The following is a 23,812-nucleotide window of genomic DNA, read 5'->3' on the forward strand; positions in this document are numbered from 1 at the left end:
TGAGTTGGAAAAGGGATTAAATAATTTAGAAATTATTTAATATTTGAGACTATAGGATAGGAGAATAACTATTAAATATTAGATATTTAATTGTTTGGAGGAGATAATTAAATATTAGATATTTAATTAACTTGGTTAGAGGAATAATTAAATATTAGATATTTAATTAATTAGAAGAATAGGATAAGTGAATTAATTATTAAAAGATTAATTAATAGAAAGACACGAAATGAATTAAATTAATTAATCTTTTCAAATTAACTATTTAATAGATGAATAATTATTAAATAAATATAAAATATTTATTTAATTGTTCATAGCCAATTTTAGGTGTATACAACATCTACAAGGTCTGTTGTAATATAGAGATTCTTACAGCAAATGTAGATTAGAGGTTAAAGGAATTACATGAAAAGATTGCTAATATTGCCAATTCTTTTGATGGACTAACTTCAATTACAACTTCCATTGATGGACAAATTTTGACCTTGGAGAACCAAGTTTTTTCTTTTGAAAAGGAAAGAGACAAGATCATTCAGAGAGAAAGGAGTCTTAGAGGTGTAGCGAGTCCAAGATTGGATTGACTTGGTGTACATAAGAGGGAATGTGTGGATATGCTTGCAAAGCCCACACCAACAGAAGTTGCTGAGAAAGAAACACTTGCACATTTAATGAGTGGACTTGTATCCATATGTAGAACACTCAAAACTAGTTGGGATACCTATGTACGGTTACTAGAGAAAGCTTACCCAAAAATTGAGATTGGTCAAGCTCCAGTAAAGTAATCTGTAATTATTCTTTCAATTATTTCACCGGTCTTTGGCATTGATGGCAAAGAGGGAGTGTAAGGGAGGCAAAGTCAATCAGCTCAAGGGGAGCATGTTTCATGTTTCAGTTGAACTGATAGGGAATCCATTTTTCACATGAGTGTTGCCATCAATGCCAAAGGGGGAAATTTTTGGCAATTGACACTCACTGGAATCATATGTTGTCATTGATGGCAACAAAATTCTATTGAATGCATATACCGATATTTGGAGGCATACACTGGTGGATATCGGCATTAGAGTATTTAGGGTCATCACCAACACCAGCACCGACATCCAACACTTCAGTGAAGCCGACATCAGTCTGGATCTGATAGGTTTTATTTGTAAAATCATTTTCTAATTATCGTATGAGGGCCAACATTGAATATCTTTTGTATTGTAAGCCGACATAAGGCATATTGTTTGTAAAGGGTATATAAGTCAATCTGTTAGGTTATTTTGACAAAGGACAGGTATATGAAAAAGGTAGAAGAATTGTGTAATGTGAAGGATATGTATTAGGTCATTTGTATGCGAATGTAATACCATACTATGATCAATAGATGGTGCCTAAACCATTCTTGAAGGAAAGGAGTTACCAGTAGAAGGATTTAGGGTTTATTAACCAGTATAGAATAGAGCTTTAACCAGAACTCTTTTTGGCATTGTAGATGCTTTTTGTGAGTTCACCAATACTATTTTATCTTAGTAGAAGCTTGTAGTTAGTGAGACTCTTTTGTGTTGAGCAGTGTGCTCTAGGCAATGTACCTTTCTGCATGTGCAAGCCCCCATGCTATGTAATATCTTTCATATGGCCAATGAATTGATATTGTGGGTCACAAATCCTACCATGGTTTTTCCTCTTTGAGGTTTTCCACGTATAAAATCTATGTGTTATGGTTTTCATTCATGTGGCTGATTTATTTACTTCATGTTATATGTTTCTTCATTTATCGATTTATATATGTATGTTATAAAAGGTTAAAATCTTGTATTACTGGCAAAACACTAATTCACCCCCCCTCTCAGTGTTCTTGGATTAATTGTATTCCAATAGATTCCATTGGAAATTTTGATCCTAGATGTGATGAAGGAATATTTCTTGGTTATATTAATGAAATTAAAGCATATATATGTTATAACAAAAGATTGCAGAGAATTATGGAGAGTGCTAATGTCAAGGTAAATGAGCAGTACAAAGGTCAAATCAAAACTTATGAGAGAGAATTAAAAGTGGAGATGATCATAACTGAACCAGAGAAGACTCCCAGGTATGTAAGGTTAAATCATTTAGAAGACCAGATCATTGGAGACAAGAACAAAGGAGTAATGACAAGAAGAAGGTTGGCAGCTGATGAGGTATGTTTTATTTCTCAAGTTGAACTAGCATCAGTCATTGAATCTTGTAAACATGAATGTTGGATGAGAGCTATGGAAGAGGAATTAGATCAGATAGAAAAGAACAACACATGGACTTTAGTTCCCTGACCAAAAAATAAGAATCTTATTGGAACTAAATGGGTCTTTAGGAATAAATTGAATGAGGGTGGACAAGTTGTGAGAAATAAGGCTACATTAGTATGTAAAGGATATTCTTAGAAGGAAAGAATTGATTATGATGAGACTTTTGCTTCGGTATCTAGGATTGAAGTTGTGAGATGATTTCTTGCTTATGCTACCCATAAGAAATACAAGGTTTATCAAATCGATGTCAAGTGTGCATTTTTGAATGAAGATCTTGAAGCAGAAGTTAATATTGAGCAACTTGATGGATTTTCACTTTCAGATAACAAAAACATGGTTTGTGGGTTAAGGAAAGCTTTATATGGATTGAAACAAGCCCCTAGAGCTTGGTATGCTAGATTAGACAAATATCTTTTGAAGCTTGGTTTCACTAAAGGTAATGCCGATAGTAACATATTATAAGATCACTGATGATGACATATTGATTGTTGAAGTCTTTATTGATGATATCATTTTTTGGAGGTGAGGATAAGTTATGTATGGAATACTCTGATAATATGAAGAATAGAGTAGAGATGTCTACAACTGGGGAGAAGAATTTTTTCTTAGGTTTGTAGATTACTCAGACTAATAAAGGTATTTTCATATGTCAAAATAAGTATGCTAGAGAGTTGTTCAAGAAATTTGGTATGGAAAATTCAATTCCGGTTGGTACTCCTATGATTGCAAGTGAGAAATTGACAAAGAAAGATGCATCAGCTCCAGTAAATCCTACAAGGTATAAATTTATGATTGGAGGTTTGTTATATCTGACTTAGACTAGACCAGATATAATGAATGCAGTTTGTATTGTATCAAGATATTAGAGTGATCCTAGAGAGAATCATGAGAGTGTGGTGAAAAGGATTTTTAAGTATTTACAAGGAACTACTGAGTATGGTTTGTGGTATCCTAAAAATGATGACTTTATACTATGTTCATATACAGATGCAGACTGAGCTGGAGATGTTGATGACCAAAAAAGAACATCCAGTGGAGCTTTCCTTCTAAGAAAGAAACTTGTTTCATGGATTAGCAAGAAACAGTCATGTACTTCTTTATCTACTTTTGAAGTTGAGTATGTTGTTGTTGCTACTAATTGTACACAATTTTTAAGGATGAAGCAAATTTTCAATGATATAAGGGTAGATTGTAATGAGCCAATAGTTATTCATTGTGATAACTTTACTGCTAGTGACATATCAAAGATTCTGGTATTTAATTCCAAGACTAAGCACACTTCTATCAAGTATAATTTTCTAAAGGAGAAGGTGGAAGAAAATGAAGTCAGACTGGTATATGAGAACACTAAAGAGTAGATTGCAAATATCTTCACTATACCTTTGCCTAAGGAATCATTTGAGTACTTCAAAGATAGATTGGGGGCCTTTGCCCCTCTGATAGAGACAGAAGTGATGTTGATTAGCATTAGTCCAGTATGCATGTATTAGAGCTATCATTCATTATGGATTCATGTGTTGGTTCTACTACTTAGGGGGATTAGTCAATTGTGTGGTTCAGAGGGTTTATGATTTTTCTTTGATGTTTACATAATATTTTTGGCATTGATGTCAAAGGGAGAGACATATTTATGTGAAAAATAAAGAACAAAGCTTAACAGGGATATCATTCACAAGGAGAGTTTTTCTTGTTCATTTAGAACTTCATTGTCATATCATCTTGGGGAGATTGTTGGATGTCTTCCATTGGGGGAGACTTGTTTGGCATTTCTTGGCACTTGGATGTTTTTCACATCTAGTTTTTCCATCAATGCCAAAGGGGGAGACTGTTAGCAATTTGGAGGAATTAATTATGTGTTGCATTGATGTTTGTCATTGATTTCAACACTAGTTGTTTTGCTATCTACCGAGTTCCAGTAGAGTGGTTGGTTTATGATGTTGATCTGGAGATCTTCTTTGGTATGTTCTGGCTATTGGAATTGGTTTGGATTAGTTATTCATGCATTCCTGATGCATATCACATTCAATTGGTTTGGGATTTGTTGATCTGGAAGCTATCATTTGCTCTAGTAAGCCTTTTGGTTACCAGTAAGGGTTTTACCAGCAGAGCTTTGTTAAAAATCTTTTGATGAATCCGATAAGTGGTGTTGTTGCGGCTTCTCTAAGGTTATCAGGATGCTGATGGTTATCATGTTTGTGTTCCATTTGATTGGTGGTGTTTCATTTGGCTTATGGAAAACTATTTTAGGTTTGATTCTATTCTATTAGGTTATGGACTGGTTTATGTAATGTGTTGGTTGATGCTCCCGATGCGTTACCGGTTGGATTTATTGATTGGTTTATGTTTTTTTGGTCTTAGTTCGACTTGGTTTATCATTGGTTTGTGGGATTATGTAATAGATTTATTGTATTATCTTCTAGGTGGCTGACCTTATTGTTTAGGTCTCGGGTTGGTATAATTATGATGTAAGATCTCTTTGTAGATCGTGGGTTGTGGGATTATCTGTGTGCGACTAAAAGTTGTAATCATATGCAGAGGTTTTGGTCGATCATAGGTGATCAAATTGGGTTTGTGTAAGAGGTTTAAGACCTCCGATATTGAGCTTAATCGGAACTGTACTCAAGCATAGGAGATGCTATTCTTGCAATTCACTCATCTTTCTGGATTGTAGTCTAGATTTCTTTTGTAGTTAGTGAGGCTCCTTTTGTGATGAGTAGTGCGGTCTAGGTTGTTGGCCTTCCTGCATGTGCAAGCCCCTCTTATTGTAATCACATACTTATTGTAGAAGTATTATTTGATTGTGGGTAGGCTTCCCACCATGGTTTTTCCCTTTATCAGGTTTTCCATGTACAAATCTAGGTGTTATGTGTTATGGATGGATGGTAATTGTTCTGTGATTTATGTTTGTGCTTAATTGATATATCTGTTATTCTGGTATTTAGTTTATGCATTCCGATAAAAGGTTTTATGTGCTTAAAGTTTCATAATCTGTTGACAACTGATTCACCCCACTCAGTTGTCCACCGATTATCCTAACATAGTGAAGTTAAATAGAGGATTCATCATATGCTAATAGGGTAATTACAATATGCTTGGTAGATTTGTCTTAAATTAGAAATATAGATAGAAGTTAAAAGCACAATTTATTTCTCAAGTTAATAAATTGTTTCCATTATTTCTTATTGAATTAGGATACAATTCTAATTTATAGTGACACAAATTTGACATTTAGAGCCATAGGTATTTCATGTGTAAAATAAAAATAAATATGAACATTGCATTTTTCATGATAGGGTATAGGAAAAGATGATTACAGTTAACAAGGTTGGCATATTGGGACCATATTGATATATTTTGTGAGGATGAAAACTTGAAATAGTGTTCCCTCATCATTTAGTTTGCCTTGTTGGAACCCCTTATAATTGTTGCAATGTATACAATGGGTTGGATGTTGCTAAAACTACATGTTGTATACCTTAGAACCATATGTGTTACTTATGTTTCTTTACTATTAAAATATAATAAATAATTCATGAACATGGAAAAATTTCAACTCACTTAGAAGAAATCTTGAGATTCTATCTTGTTGAATACAACACAAGACTGAGAGGGTGGGGGTTTAATCAATTTGAACCTTAAACCAATTTATCTTTAAGCCTTTAAACTTCAAACCAAAAATTATCTTATCTCTGTAATGATGAAACATAAAACCAAAAACCACAATACATAAGAGAACACCAGATTTACATGGAAAACCCTAAGCAGGGAAAAACCATGGTGAGAATAATACTCACAATATGAATAATTGAATACAATATTTTAGACTAACGGCCAAGGTAGCTCAGTTCTCCTAGTTTGGAATTGCAAGACTAAGGCGCACAACCTTAGGGAAAGATACAATGGACTTGCATTACTGAGACACACAATTCTAGAGCAAGATGCAAAAGGGACTTGCAAGATTGAAGCTCATTGCTCCAAGACAAGATACAGATTTGCACATGTTGCCAAAAGGACACATTATTTTTTGGTAGGTATAGGGAAATAATGAAATGAAATGAACAAGATCTCTTGATCATGAAACTAACCTTGAAAAACTTGTTGGGATTTGAGAACACTGAGAGGTGGGGGGTGAATCAGTGTTCTGCCGGAATCAACAATCTTTAACTTTCTAAACCATGCATGTATGTACCGGTAAACAAATAAGCATATAACAAAAAGAAAATAAACCATCCACATAAATGAACACCATAACACACATAATTTATACATGGAAAAACTCAATGAGGAAAAACCACAGTGGGATTTGTGACCCACAATATCAGTTCACTAGCCATATGAAAAGATATTACATAAAATAGGGGCCTGCACTTGAAGGAAGGCACAGTACCTAGAGCATACTACTCATCACTAAAGAGTCTCACTAACTACAAGCTTTCTACCAAAGTAAATTACTAAAAATGAACTCAAGAATGCATCTACTTTGCTAGATAGAGTTCTAGTTTTGGTTATGCTCTGTACCAATTCACAAACTTGAACTATTATCGGTATTACTTCTCCTCCAAGAATGCTTTCCAAGATAAATGTAGATCATTGCATGATATAATGTTCCTATACAAAAATTATCTCCATACATATATTTCGCATCTCATAGTTCTACTTTACCTATATATGACTATCTCTATTCCATCACAATACCATTATCACCTCATATTTTAAATTGACCTAGCAGACTGACTTATATACCTATTACACATGATATGCCTTATGCCAGCTTACAATGCATTTACAAAAGATATTCAATGTCGGCCTTGACAATAATTACAAAATGATTTACTAAATAAATCTTCCTTGCTGTCGGCTTCCTCGAAGTATTGATGTCGGTGTAGGCCTAAATGCTTCCAATGTCAGTATCTGCTAGTATATGCCTCCTAGTGCCAGTTTGTGACTTCCATCAAATCTTGTTGCCATCAATGACAACAAAATGAATCTAGTGAGTGTCAATTGCCAAAAAAACTATGTGAAATGATTAATATCTTGGAAAAAAATAACTCACACATTCAATGTCTCAAAACTCTATGACATTGAAATATATAATCATCAAAGCTCATAACAAACTGAAATTCACACCTTTCCTTCACATATGCTTGCACTATTGGAATCCAAGAAAACTGAGAGGTGGGGGGGGGGGGGTGAATTAGTGTTCTACTAGATATAATATTTTTAACCTTATTAACAAATCCACTTAATAACCGGTCTACATAAAAGAAAGTAACAACAAGTAATATTAATGCAACCACATGAATCAACACCATAACACAAAGATTTATACATGGAAAACCTCGAAGAGGAAAACCATAATGGGATTGGAGACCCACAATATCTATCCACTGGCCAACTAAATAAATATTACAAGAGTGGCCTACACATGCAGGAAGGCACACTTCCTAGAACACACTGCTCATCACAAAAGGAGACTCACTAACTACAAATCCACAGTACTCGATTGCAAACAAAAACTAAACTCAGAATGAGCATCTACTATGTTGGATGAGTTTTGGATAAAGCACTATATGTACCGGTTATATTATAACCTCCCTGATCGGTAACTTAGATCACTTCCCAAACCTCTAGACAAATAATCAAGACCAATTATAGATCTTTACATTCACATTCTATCAATCAAGATCTTGCTCACATACCATCACATAACCTATCATATCTCTTATCTATTATATCCACAAAATGAACTAAACCAGACTGACTTATATACCCAATTACATGAATAAACACAAATGACTTATGTCAGCTTACAACCATATTTCAAATGATAAGACACTTGTCGGCCCAAAAAAAAAACATGAAACAATATGACCGTTGTCGCTTCCACGCCTGCAAGATCAATCTCCTATGTCGGCCTTAGAATACCAGTTACAAGTTTGCCAGTTACATGCCTGTCGGTTCCCTGAATGTCGGTGAAGTGAATGTCGGTTACCTTGGAATCTCCCATGAAGTGTGTTGCAAGAAATGACAACACCTATAACCTGGATGATTGTCAATTGCCAACAATCTCCCCCTTTGGCATTGATGGCAACACTCATGTGAAAAATTGATCGTGGAAGTATTGTACCGATTCCTGTCCAAAAAATGATCTCCCAAAACTAATCTTAGAAGGCTTCTCCCCCTGAGCTATACATTACTTCTTGTCCCTTGACATTTTTCACATCCACCTCTCCCCCTTTGACAATAATGCCAAAGGTCGGGGCAAAAAAATAAGAAATGAATGAAATTTTGTACAAAGAAAAATTGTGAATACCGAATCTAAATGTACTTGAAAATATCCAGATAAGAACCCTTCAAAAATTCCAAATAAGTATCCCAGCTAGATTTTAGAGTTCCCAAAATTGATACAAACCCATTCAAAATGTAAGCATGCAATTCTTCTGCTGTTAGGGTTATCAGTTTGGGCATATTCATCTAGTCCATACATTCCCTCTTGTGAAGTAACAAAGTAATAAGTCAGGGACTTACCAAACCTCTCAATTCTCTAGTCTGCCGGATTAACTTGTCCTTTTCCTTCTCCAGGACTAAAATTTCAGACTCTAAAACCAAAATTTGACCATCAACAGAGATGGTCAATGATTCAATACCATCAAAAGTGACTACAAGTTGTTCCAATTTGTCCTTATCCACCTAAAATTTATTATCTAGGTCTGTTGTTAGTTTTGTTGTGCTAGTGCAAGACCAGTATATGCGACTACATTGATGAAGAGCTTTATCAATCATTGTCATCTCTTTTGTCAACTTAGCTTTTCCAAATGTGATCATATTATCACAAGTGACCTTTCTAGCTATATTATACCTTTCTACCAATTGTCGGTTTTACACTTGTTGAAGAGTTTTATACTCTTTTGCAATGTGCTCAGTTTAACCTTTCAAATTATCAGATGGACTAGCAACATCATCTATCTTGCATTTTGGTGCAAGTTGCTACAAAATTGGAATAGCCTACTCAATAACCTGTTTATCCTCTGATCCTTCCTTCCTCAATTTCTAAGCCGCAACAAAAATCAATTCAAAACTGCTCACTTCCTCAATATTCTTAATCCCAAAATGACCAAAATATTCTTGACTCAATGAGTCAAGTGCCAACAATGAGGGACCAACACTCAGTGAAGGTGTCGGTACCCTAACTTTAGTCTGTTCATCCTGACCTTTCTCCTCTGCCTTCTGTTCAACTGCATCCTCTATCTTCTCCTCAGCACCAGTGGCTTTGCCACTTGGTGCAATTATTTCTACAGCCTCTACATCATGAATTTCAATTGTATCAATATCAATTATTGGAGGAGGATTTTGTTCTATCAGTATGTTGATCTCTACATCCTGTACATGTGCTACTATCAAAGGAATGTCCTTAGTTAGTTTTTGTTCCAAAACTGCTGGATCTCCACCTAGTATACCTTTACCCTTAGCATCAACCCGGATATCTGGAATGTCAGAATTAGTTGATGTATCTGGTGATGTATGATGAATACTAAGAGGGGGGGTGAATTAGTATACCAAAAATTACTAAACTCAAACACTTAAACAATTTAGTAGTAAACCGGTATAACAGTTTTACTAACAAACCGGTTAACACAAATGCAAACCAAATAGCAAATAAGGCATTCACCCACAAAAACACAATCACCATAACACAAGAGATTTTGACATAGAAACCCAAATGGGAAAAACCATGGTGAGATGAAACTCACAAGTAACTATCTACAGAATAGTAACCAGACCGGTTAAGGTCATACAATGTTCTTCAGTAGAATAGATCCTGTTAGGAATCTCAATCTTTGTTAGGAGATAAGTCTGATTAAAGACTACCTTGTGAGAGGATTTCAGATCCACAATTGTGAACCACCTTATTAGAGGATTTACAAAGTCTTTTCCAAGCCTACCTGGTAAAGGGTTTCAGACTTGTCGAAGATGTGAGTAATCAACAAGTGAGTGATCTAAATACTAGCATAGGATGCTTGGTTAGATCCTTGATAGCTCATTGTTAATGCATTTCAGCATTACTTCAGTCTTCAAAAACTCCACACTCTATTTCTTCACATAGACCTATTCTTCTTCTGTGATCGCACATGCAAAAATCCTAACCACACCTAAAACCCTAGACATGATGTCCTTATAAAGGAATCTGATTTCATGTCGGTCCAATAGGATTACATTGCAAGTTCCTAGGTTCATTACATCTAGACACATTTGGTAACATGACACAAAATCACCATCAAAGTGTCGGTGGATGGTAACTCATCACAAAAAGACTAGTTGGTAGCTCATCACAGAGTATTACCAGTTCATACAACTTTACCGATTATCAGTTGGTAACTCATCACAGAGTAATACCGGTTCAAATATTAAACTGATTACCGGTTGACAAAAATGAAGAATGGGAAAATGATAACTTTCACTTTATTACCTTCGTTCCACTTATGATCCTCGAACCGCTTGAGGTCTTCATACCGCTTGAGATCGGTAAACACTTTCTGCAAAACACCGATAGCCTAAAGACTATAATACATAATACCGGTTTGGAATAAATACCGATTGAGCATAACTCATACATACAAAAGGTGATCTCAAAGCAAGTGTGTGTCCATCAATGACAATCACAACATAATCATCAAAAATGCCAACAATCTTCCCCTTTGGCATTGATGGCAAGACTTAGGAAAATTTTGACATCTAAGTGTTTTACAAAAAAAAATGCCATAATCAAAATTACTCCCCCTAAGCATATACACTATCCCTTTTGCATAAAATACAATGTATACTACTCCCTTACAAAGATAAACATGAAAGTATACATAGCATGCATCAAAATTTTAAATACAAAATACTACTCCCCCTTTCCCAACAATGACAAAGTATAGCTAAATAACCCATGTTCATATTATCATTTAAAATAATAAGTGTTTATGACAATAAAGGGTGAAACTTGTCAAAAACTAATTTAAAGTCCTGCATAAATGTCTTCATGGATAAGGACCATGACTCAAGAAATGAGGTAGCAACCTCACTTTCCATTTGCATCTTGGATACCTATTCTTCCATGGCATCCAAGGTACTCATTTCTTGAGTGACCGTTAGGCATCCAGATTGAGATAGCATTTATGAAGTATTTGCAGTCTTGGTAGTAGAACCAGTTGAAGTTCCTATAAATCTCGTGTCCGATTGCTGATCTCTAACTCTATTCTTGCAGTCTGGAGTTGAAACCAGTGAACGGTTTGCCTATATGTGGTGAAGAAATCATAGGGCGGCTTGAAGGTGCTTATGTATGCTTGCAAGTCAAATTACAGTTTGTCTTTCTGAGCAAGCACATCATCATGGAATAGATGGGGTTGGCATATCTTACTAAGCAGTAGATTCCCCTCATCCAAAGCATCTCTTATGTCCTTCTATGCTTTATGTAATTCAGACCGGAGCTCGTTTAATTTCTTCACCAAGGCAGTGTTCAAAGCCTATTGATGCTTCTTTTGTGCATTGGCTTCAGCAACATCTTCCAGGCATTGCACCTGGTCCTCTACAACTGTGCATAAGAGTTTCAATTGAGCTAGAGAGGAATTGGTACTTGGGAGATTGGTACTGGAAATCAAACCGGTAAGAGTTTCCACCATAGTTTGAATAACATCTTCCTCCTTTGTCCTCCTTAGCACTTCTAGTCACTCTTGGGCAAGCTTAATGCTTTGCAGCAACTCTAATTCATTTGCAGATTGGAGGTCAATGGGACTGGTAATGTTAGCTAGTTTAGCTTGACTACCAGTTTCCATTGGGGTCTCCACTTGTGCTCTCTTTGCCGCTTCATCCTTGTCCTTGGCTTTGTGCTTTTCTTCTTCTACCTTCTTTTGCTCCTCTGCTTCTTTCTTTCCTTTCTCTTCTTCCTTCTTCCTCTCTTCTTCTTTCTGCTTCTCTTCTTCTTTATCCTTCTTCTTCTTCTCCTCTTCATGCTTCCTCTTCTCCTCTTCTTTTCTCTTCTCCTCTTCTTGTTTCTTTTTCTCTTCCTCTTTCTTCTTCACTTCCTCCTATTTTTTATTCTCCTCTTCTTTTCTCTTCTCTTCCTCTTTTCTCTTCTCCTCTTCCTATTGCTTCTTGTCTTCTTCTGCCTGTTTCCTGTTCTCTTCCTCCACCTGCTTCCTCTTGATTCTTTTTCTTTTTCTCCGCTTGCTTGTTGTCAGCCTTTTCTTTATCCTGTTTCTCCTATCCTACCATTTTTGTTGGTGTATCTGGAGTAACATTTTCACCATGCAAGGCATCAACATCAATAGGGTCCATTTGCTCAGTGACCTGTTCTCCATCACTATTATACACCACATCCGGTTTTCCAGTTTTCAATTCTTGCTCAACCTTCTTGTTGGCTTCGGCCACTTGGTGCAACTTCAGAGCAGCTTTGGCATGCGAGTAGGTATCTTTTACCACTTCAGGAACTTTTCCTTCCAATAACAGGAGTCTTCTTCTTCTCATGAAGAAGAAGCCTTTATATTTTTCCATAACTTCATACAGTTCTGAATTAGACACATTAGGAAAATATTGTGCAAATATTTCCTCTCTTATTTTTCTATGGCAATGCTCCATTTGTTGTCTAAAGAATTGTATAAGGAATTTGATGTCACAGATTTAATTTTTGATGGCAACCGGTCATTAATACATAAATAATGAATAATTTCCTGTTCAACTTCCTCTTTCTCATTGTCATTGAAATCATCAAAATAATCTACTAAATCGCTCAACACTTTTCTCCTAATATTCTTAATAGTTCTTTGACAATGTGTCAAAGGTTTGTAAGAGGAAAAATCAATATTTACTGGTGCTGATGATGCTAGTTCATTGCTGGTTGTCTTTGTCTTCTTCCTTGTTTGCTTAGTCTTCTTAGGCTGTTCTTCATATTTTGTGTCCTCTGAGTCCGGCGTGTTGCCTTTTGTCTTCCACTTCCTTACAAATACTATGGTGGGTGTAACTTATGGTTTCTTCTTTGTCGGTGACCACTTGGTCACTTTAGGACTTGTTGAAGTAAATGGTGCTGATATAGATGGCACTGCCTTTCCCTTCTTTACTGAAGGTTCTTCAACTGGTGTAACCCTTTCTAGATAGGTGTCGATTCTCTTCTTCTTAGGATCAAGCGGTGAGGCAAGTAGGGTAGAAGCATACCCGTCTAGCATATCATACATTACCTCATATCCAATAGGTTCCACCTTTTCTTTTCTAGGCTCAACTACCTCCATTATATACTCATCTACTCTGATGGTGAAGCAGATGTCCTCTTCATACTTCTTGACAATATCACTAGATATTCTCACCCTTTGGCTCATCTTGCATCTAAACTCATCAAAGTATTTGTTCAAGACTTCAAGATAACTAGTTCCAACTGCTTGAAGACTTTCTTTGATTTGCTTGGTAATCGATTGGTTAGCAGACCACTGAATATCACCCACTCCTAGGAAATAGCCTTGGAAGTAGAAGAACAATCTGGCCAATAGTTGTCCAAATTTAAATTTCAGGGCATTGTCCTATTTAATTGACTTTAGGTTCACCAGAAGTTGCCTTTGCATACAAAAGCATAAATCAAATGAGGCATCTTCCATGATCATCCTGTAGGCGGCATTTACCACTGTGGCAGAGACAGAGTTAATTCTACTAGCATAGAATGTCCGGTAACCTATCACCATGCAGGCATATTTGACCAGATTGTCCTTGATGGTATTTATGGTCATTCCCCATTGGTCGCTCATAGAACCGGTGAGCTTGGTCATTTCGGTCTTGATGACCTTCCTTAGGGCTAACACTTCTCCAACGTTACAAAAACCGGTGACAACATGAATCGCTTCCAGTGTGATGTCATGTGTCTACTCTAAATACATTTTGTCACCATGCACTCTTCTTAGAATGATGTAGATGTGATCATCTGTAAATTCTTCAAGGAAATAGACCACATTGTGAAGCTTCTTCTTTTCCAAGATGTTGTATTCCAATTTGATCTTCTTGTCCTTCCCACAGAATAAGCTTAACTAAGAATAGATCACTAGAGATCCTAGGTCTTCAATTTTATAGTTAATATAATCCAAAATACCTTCCTCAACTATGACACCGGTAGGTATTTGGGATAGGGCATTATATTTTATCTTCCATTGGATGAAATCTGCTGAATCAATGGGTGCACTAGAACTAGAGTGTGATGCAGAAGCCATGATAAATAGAAAAACTCAAAAAATACCTTCGTAAGTCAATATTTAGGGCTTGCAAGTTCCGCTTCGCCACACACTACTTCAGTTGCTAGACTACTGCTTGGTGTTCTTCACTTGACCAATTGATATTATCTTCTTCTTCAAGGTTTTGAAATCTCTCTGAATCGCAAGACAATTCGCTTTTTATCGCTCTGCACTTGAAAACTTCTTCGCTCACAAATTGATAATTGAAAATGACTTGAAAATTCCTTTTAAATGAATTCTTCACCTACCATAATAAATGCTCCACCATTAGGGCATAAACTCTAATTTGCCTTTTACCATTTCCGGTCTTCTGCCAATTGACAAGTATCATATATCGGTTAAGGTCTTTTACCAGTGTAAACTGGGGGTTTGAAACATTTCGCCGATTTGTTTCCCCCTAAGCTTTTATGTAGCTTAGTTTGTCGGTTCAGAGATTTCCACACTAGGTGCAGAAACTGGTTCTTCTTGAATCACCTCTTCTGGCTTCTTTTTCCACATTTTCTTCATATCCACTTGAACAATTTCAACATCAATCTTTCCTTCCAGAGTGACCGGTATATCATCCAATATATTCTTTCTCATTTTGTAGAATCTTATTGTGTGACCTAGTTTGTTGCAATGATAACAAACCATTCCAGGTGCTCTCCAAGGTCCATTATTCATGTTTCCATTCTTCCTTCTCCATGTTGTAGCAGTGTGATTATTACCATGATAGATCAAAGAGGTTTCCCTCCATCTGATTGACGCTTGATAGCCACCACTACCTGGCTGATGATTATAGGTATTAAACCGGTTTGGATTTTGGTTCCCAGAGAGTTCAGGAAAAACTCCTTGACTCCTTTGAGGGTACCTTCCGGTGTTGTGCATGACAGACCTGCATTCAAATGCTTTATGCCCAAACTTGTTTCATGCATAACAATTTCCATTGAATCTATTGGATCTAGGCTTATTGTTTAGAAAGTAAGGAAAGTTATTATAAGCATTATTTCTACATACATTAGCAGTATGTCCTTCCTTGAGACAATTGAAGCAAACAGGTTTGAACTTTTTCTTACCTTTATCCTTTGATGTCGGTTGCTTCTTTGATGCCACATCTTTTGCTCCAAAGGTCTCACCTTCCTCATATTCAGAGAAACCAAGTCCATTAGTATTCTTTACTGATTTAGCTAATTCAAGCTTTTGCTCTAGCTTAGCAGCACTCTGATTGAATTTGGCGAGTTTCTCCTTTGATTCAGTGAGTTCCTTGGTAATAGTAGCATTGGACTCCTTCAAGGTTGCATTCTCAGAAATAGCCATGTTTAGTTCACTGTGTATTTCCTCTTTTTCCACTTTACTCTCTTGGAGATGAGCGGTAAGTGCACTAATTTCTTGCTTCAGCTTGGTGATCTCATGATCTTTGTCTTTTACCAGATCTTTAGTTTTCCTCCAGTTCTCAAGCTCTTGACACATCCTGATAGTTAGTCCTTCAAGTTCCCTTCTTAGATTGGCATTAGATTCATTCAATTTTTTAACTTCTTCAACTAGGGCTTCCATTTTCGCTTCATCAAAGGAACTATTTTCAGTTAGCTCCATCAGTTTCTCAGCATGTTCTCTTCTTTTTGCCTAAGAGGCCTTATATTTGGCTTTGAGTTCATCATAGACTTTCTCAGTCTAAGTGAGCCGATGATTAAGTTCCCTCACAGTGTATTCCCCCATATCTCTTTCCAAGTGGTTAAACTTATAGAAAGGTTGGCTCTAATACCAATTGATGAATACTAAGAGGGGGGGTGAATTAGTATACCAAAAATTACTGAACTCAAACACTTAAACAGTTTAGTAGTAAACTGGTATAACAGTTTTACTAACAAACCAGCTAACACAAATGTAAACCAAATAGCAAATAAGGCATTCACCCATATAAGCACAATCAACATAACACAAGAGATTTTGACATGGAAACCCAATGGGAAAAACCACGGTGAGATGAAACTCACAAGTAACTATCTACAGAATAGTAACCAGACCGATTAAGGTCATACAATGTTCTTCATCAGAATGGATCTTGTTAGGAATCTCAATCTCTATTAGGAGATAAGTCTAATTAAAGACTACCTTGTGAGAGGATTTCAGATCCACAGTTGTGAGCCACCTTGTTAGAGGATTTACAAAGGCTTTGCCAAGCCTACCCGGTTAAGGGTTTCAGACTTGTCAAAGATGTGAGTAATCAACAAGTGAGTGATCTAAATACTAGCACGGTATGCTTGGTTAGATCCTTGATAGCTCATTGTTAATGCATTTCAACATTACTCCAATCTTCAAAAACTCCACACTCTATTTCTTCACACAGACCTATTCTTCTTCTATGATCGCACATGCAAAAACCCTAACCACACCTAAAACCCTAGACATGATGTCCTTATAAAGGAATCTGATTTCATGTAAGTCCCCTAGGATTACATTGCAAGTTCCTAGGTTCATTGCATCTAGACACATTTGGTAACATGGCACAAAATCACCGTCAAAGTGTTGGTGGATGGTAACTCATCACAAAAATACTAGTTGGTAACTCATCATAGAGTATTACTGGTTCATACAACTTTACCGATTACCGGTTGGTAACTCATCACAGAGTAATTCCGGTTCAAATATTAAACTCATTACCGGTTGACAAAAATGAAGACTGGGAAAATGATAATTGCCGCTTTAGTTCCTTCATTCCACTTGAGATCCTCAAACCGCTTGAGGTCTTCATACCACTTGAGATCGGTAAACACTTTCTACAAAACACCGATAGCCTAAAGACTATAATACATAATACCAGTTTGGAACAAATACCGGTTGAGCATAACTCATACATACAAAAGGTGATCTCAAAGCAAGTGTGTGTCCATCAATGACAATCACAACATAATCATCAAAAATGCCAACAATGTAAAGAAACCTGGTTTATCAACAAATAACTCAACCCAAGCCTCATGAGTTTCCTTGACAATCTCATTTACTATGCCCACCATAAGACTTATATGTCGATGTCTACTGTGAAAAATTGTTTTGTTAGCAAAATATAGACACTGTCGCATCTCTTCTTCAATAATAGCACCACTAACAGTTAGTAATTCCTAAAACTTTATATGTTTGTCTTCCTCAATAGCAGACAGTCTCCTAGCATCTAACTTATTATACAAATCTGTCGGTATTTGCTTCTCAATCTCAATTAAAGTTTTCTTAAATATGTCTAATTATAACAAAACTGGTTCTTCTATTTTGTTTTTCTCTTTATCATCCATATCGCCATAATAATGTTGTATGTTACTCAAAATACCATCCTTTGTAATTTGATCAATTAATTTTGCAACAAAAATTGGACCAATAACCTTAACACTTTTTCCAGATTCAAGAGTTTTATCTAGGTCTGATTTCTTCTTCTTACTGGGGGTAGGATTAAACTCCTTGGTTGGTTTTCTTTTCTCAATAGGCTTCCTCTCCTTCAAAATTTTCTTCTATGTTTTCAGAGGAGTGAGTTTGGTTTTTTGTCCCTTCCTCAAGCTTCTTTCTCTAAATCCTCATGTAGATCTTAGGAATCTTAAGGATTTCATCCTCAATCTCAGAACCAGATTCAATAGGAGCAATAAAGGTCTTTGGTTTCTTCCTCTTTTGTATGCCCTTATCAGTTCTTGCTTCTAGAGAAGCTTGTATAGCTGTCGGAGGAGATGTCTTTGCCAAACCAATGATTTGTTTGATCTCAGAAGACATCTTTTGGACAACCCGTCCAACCTTATTTATTTGTCCTTCCCTTTTCTTCTTACTAAAACCTATCTTCACTTCAGATTCCTTCTGCTTTGTAGTAACAAAAATTTTCTCCTTCTCATCAATCAGGGCATCTATAAGCATCTTGGCATAGAGATCCAAGATCTATGCATCAACCTCATAGCCCATTTTAGTAACCTAGATAGTTATAGGTTGCACTGCCTCCATTAAAGTGTCACCCTTTTTCACCTTAAAGCATATGTCGGTAGAGTATTTGTCAACTATATGCTTAGGTATCCTTTCCCTCTTCTTCATTTCTTTCTGAAATGCTTTGAAATAACCCCACATAATGGATTCTTTGTCCTATCCCAAATTCCTCAAGACATCCTTAATTTGTTTTCCTACTGATATATCAAAGGCCCATTGCCTCTTACCGGATCTCGGTATCTCATTCAAAAAGAAAAGCATTAAACAGAAAATGAGATTCCCATACCGGAATGTACCTTTCACTTTTCCTTTAATCTTTCCCAAATTTGAAATCAATTCATTGCACATCCACTGACATAGATCATATTTCACATTTTCCCTTACCATCTTGTGTGCATAGTAAATATAGGAACTAGAAATAGAGTTCAACTGGTTGGATTGGGTTACCTTGTATCTTATTACCATGCTTGAAAATTGAACATCTTTATCTCTGATGGTGCTAATCTGCATTGACCAGTTGTCAAAGGTGGCACCGGTTAGCTTCTTCACTTCATTGTTCAGAATCTTCCTCCTACCCGATGTCTGTCCAACCTAGGGTAAACCGATGATAACACAAATTTCCTCCCTGGTGATTTTGTAGGGTCGATCAAGCCATATGAACTCACCATGGACTCAGCTCAGCATGTACCAAATCATTTCATCCTCGAACTCAGGTATCTCTAGAATATCGGTGAAACCCTGATCCTTCAAAATTTGAAATTCCAGTTTGATCAATCCATCCTTGTTTAGCAAAGTGGACAAGTACATTGATTTAATCTCTGATGATCCCAGATCCTCTAGAGTATAGTGAGTATATGCTATCGCATCTTCCACATAAAGAACTTCATCAAGAACCCTATAAAATGCGCCAATTGAGTCATCAACATTTGTAATTTGAGGTCATTGCTTAAATTCTAGACGTGGATGATCTTTAATGTCCACCACAATAGGGGTAGCCACATATGCCAGAGTGGGAGTAGATCCAAAATCCATCATGATTTAAAAAAAAGTAGCGTGAAAAATAGAGAAAACACCTCTCAACCTAAGCTGATGAAAACCTTTGAAAATCTACTCAAAAAATAGTGGAAATCGCTAGAAAATGCTCTTAATCACCTTGATCGCCTTAAACTCACTCTGCTTTGCTCTGAGTGTTGTGTGATCATAAATTAAGCAACTTATCCTTTTTATCCCTAATTCCTTATTGACATTAATGCATGCCAGCATATCATACCGGATTCAAAATCTATTATCTCAGCACTGGTTATCCTCCAAATTGACTTCACCACGATCTGAAAAAATCTTTCAGACCACTACCAGGGGTAATACAAAAAATTTCATTCTTTTACCTCCCCCTAAGGCTAATGCCTTAGTTACTAGATGTGTTTCCTATTGATGCAGGAACATTCTGCTTTGCCAATTAAGTAACCAGTGAATTTGCCTCTGCCGATTGATCATTAGATTTCCTAACCCACTATTCAGCATGATCTTGTTGGATTTCATCAACCTTTTGCTTTCCCTTCTTATTATATGTGTCATTCCCTTTTGGTCTATTCTTTCTTTTGCAACATTTTGCAGTGTGTCATATTTTGTTACATGCATAGCAAGTAACATTGTTCTTCTAAATTGCCTTGTTGAGTCCTTGACCTTTCTTTGACCTACATTGATTAGCCATATATCCAAACTTTCCATATGCATGACATCTCACATTCATTCTATAATCTTCTTTCCTATGACCATACTTCTTACAATTTGAACATTGACTGAGAACTGCATTATGATTTTGATTTTCTCTATTCCTGCACTTACTTGCTCTATGACCAAACTTATTACAAAAAAAGAATGTACCATTAAATTTGTGTGCATTGGGTTTCCTTACCAGTGATTTCAAATTCCAATTTTCTGGTAGATTACCCTTATTTGCAATACTGGAGCTTTCTCCATGCTCAAATCCAGGACCTCTAGTGTCTCCAATGTCTCTTTGATCCTTCAATAATTCATCAAGCCTTACAGAACTAACCCTAAACTTTTCTTTGTATTCATTTGCAACATCCAAATCACTTCTTAGGATTGTCACCATTCTTTCCAACTCTTGCTCATTGTTCTGTGATTACACCAACTTAGTTCTCAACACATCATCTTCATGCACCAGCCTAATGCATTCCTCAGATCTGTCTTTTAGAGATATAGAAATATTTTCTTCATTCTTCTTCTGGTCTTCAATTTCCTTGGACATCCTCATGGTCATGCCTTGCATCTCATTCTTCATGACATTATTCTCCTGACTAAGCTTCTGACATAATTCCTTAAGGGCATTCTTCTCTTCATCATCTATATTTTGTAAAAGTTCCTTCCTTTTAGCTTGAGTAGATGATAACCTCTTATGTAGGGTAAGGATGAATTCTTTTACATAATTCAACTCATCTTGCAACTTCAAGTTCTTCAACCTTTCAACATCATAGTCTTCAAGTGCTACTTCAAGGTCCTTCTGTAGACTCATCTCCATGGATTCTGCATATAGGATCTTCCTCAAGATCTTCCTCAAGATGTTAGACTTGTTTTGAGGCACCACGCTTTGATACCAATTGTTGGAATCCAAGAACACTGAGAGGGGGGGGTGAATCAGTGTTCTACCAGATATAATATTTTTAACCTTATTAACAAAGCAACTTAATAACCGATATGCATAAAAGAAAGTAACAACAAGTAATATTAATGCAACCACATGAATCAACACCATAACACAAAGATTTATACGTGTCCTCCAAGATAAAACACTTTAAAATCATAGTGGATCATTCTTTGAATCAGTCTTGATAGACAATCTCACTATTAGAAAACAACAATAAACAACTTCAACACTTGAGCAACTAAGAACCTAAAATATATAGTGCAACATCCATAGAACATAGACATTAAATATAGAACTAAAATCCATAATCTTGAAAAATTGGAGGAATGAGTAGCATTCTTTCATAAATAATTAAATCCTCCTTCTATAATGCCCACCAAAATACCCTAGAGAAAATTAACCAACTGACAAGAAATAGAGATAATAATTATTTTTTTAAATAATCTAATGGAACACATGTAACTCAAATAAGCATAAACATCAATTAAACATGGTCATAAGAACATAATTACGCAAGTAGAAATAAACTCACATCAATTAATTTAACATTTCCCTAGGATATCCTAACATCATCACTTAACATAACATTAAGAATATAAACAACATCATAAGAAACTACTGCGTCGCTTCCTACATTACTACCAATATCCATTGCATCTAAAAAATAGAAACATAACCATTCCACTAAACCATTATGCTCACATGAAACATATTCTATTATTCATATACATTTACCACATTATTATTTACTCATAGATTTAAAGCATAAATACATGTAATAAAAAAAGGTTCATTTTAAATCACCAATTCCAAATAATCCTACTCAATTTACCCAACCAAGATAGCCATAAAATATTTAAGCATTAACATCTCCCATTTCTTAATAATAAAATTCATACAAATCTAATACATGATCCACATCTCCATTATGCAAGATCTAAATAACATGATCTTATTCTAAAAAGAATCTGTACTCTTCAATTACAAGACTAACAATCATCTAAGATACAAATAATGTCTTACAAGAGTAATTCTTCCTAACTATAACATTTACTACAATGATGAATCATAATCTCAAGGTGCAAATATAAACATCGAATGGACATAAGATTACAATAATAGCCTCTAATATATGATGTCCAACATAGGAATATACATTAATCTGCTCTAAGAATCCACCACAAGGTAAAGAGATAAACAATCCATATCCATGCACATGACATCTAATGAAAGGAAATACCAATGGAAGAAGGCATCAAACCACTCGACTTGTGGAACCAATAAGTTGTTGGATATTATTTCTGCTAGGATATGTTGTTATCATTGATGTCAACGTATTCCTATGTTTTGGTGTTGCAGAGAGTTGTTTGTGTTCCAGTGATTGCATGGTTGGTTTATTCATTTGGGATAATGGAATACTTCATTCCTTATTGGTTTCGAAAGATTACTTGATCATATTATTTTATCCAGTTTGAAGTTCAGTATTTCTATTCAGTGGTTGGTAGAGTTTGATATTTAATCCTGTGAGCTCTGGTATGATCATATCTTTGGTTGAGGATTTGGGAGAATGTTTTGGATTTTCATGTGTAACTTCATTTCAGATGGTTCATGATTTGGTCCTCCACAAGCTATCTTTCTAGTCTGCATTGTCATTGTTGATTGTTCTTGTGAGTTAGTGTGTTGATTGATAAAGATTTGAATAAGTGGTGTTGGTGCAGCTATTGTGGATGGTTCTAATGTGCTTGTTGGTGTTTCTTGATTGTGGTGGTGGTCCACATTGATTCTTATGCACGGTATTGGTGATTTTATTGATCCAGTGATATTCTTCGTGTTATGTTGTATTTCTAGTGGTGTAGCATGTTGCGGTTAATCTTGCTGAGATTTATAGTGGCGATGCATGTTTGGGGATTTGATTTAGGTCATTCTATGTCATCTATGGCATTATATTGGTCTCTTGGTTTATTTATGTATCATGAGATGTAATTTTGTAATTAAGGTTTGAGGGGTTGGACGACCTTGTAGTCAAGGTTGATGAATTGTATAAATAGGTGGTAGATTCATGTAATTTGAGTGTCAAAGTGGTGTCTCCATTATCAGAGAGTGGTATATTTGTACATAATAAAATTTATCCTTTGGTGTGGTGTGTTGAGTAGAGATTGTTACAAGCAAACAAATGTGCTTAACCAGAACTATCATCAATCATTAGCAGATGCTATTTTTGCAATTCATGTAATCTAGATTGTAGTCTAATCATTATTATAAGGTAGTGAACCTTACCTAAGGGTTGGACCCTTTTGGGTTATTATATCTTGAGCAGTGAGTCCTAGGTAGTGTGCCTAAATTCATGTGTATTCCCCATTGTAATATTTACACATACTACTGCAGAATATCATCTTATTGTGGGTAGGTTCCCACTATGGTTTTTCCCTTAACCTGGGTTTTCCATGTCAAAATATTGGTGTTATGTGTGTTGGTGTTATTGTCTTTATTTTTATTCTTGTTGCAGTTAATTGGAATCCAAGGTCGTTCTTAATTGGTTTAATCTGGTGAGAACTGATCCACCCCCCCCCCCCCCTTCACAGTTTTCCTTCAATGTTTCTACCAACATAAGGTACACCCTCTGAACTCTAGAGATTGACATGAGGTCCCACACACACACTCCAAATCTAGGTTGACACCTAACAACC

This window comes from Cryptomeria japonica, chromosome 11 (assembly GCF_030272615.1).
Source record: "Cryptomeria japonica chromosome 11, Sugi_1.0, whole genome shotgun sequence".
Taxonomy (NCBI): Eukaryota; Viridiplantae; Streptophyta; class Pinopsida; order Cupressales; family Cupressaceae; genus Cryptomeria; species Cryptomeria japonica.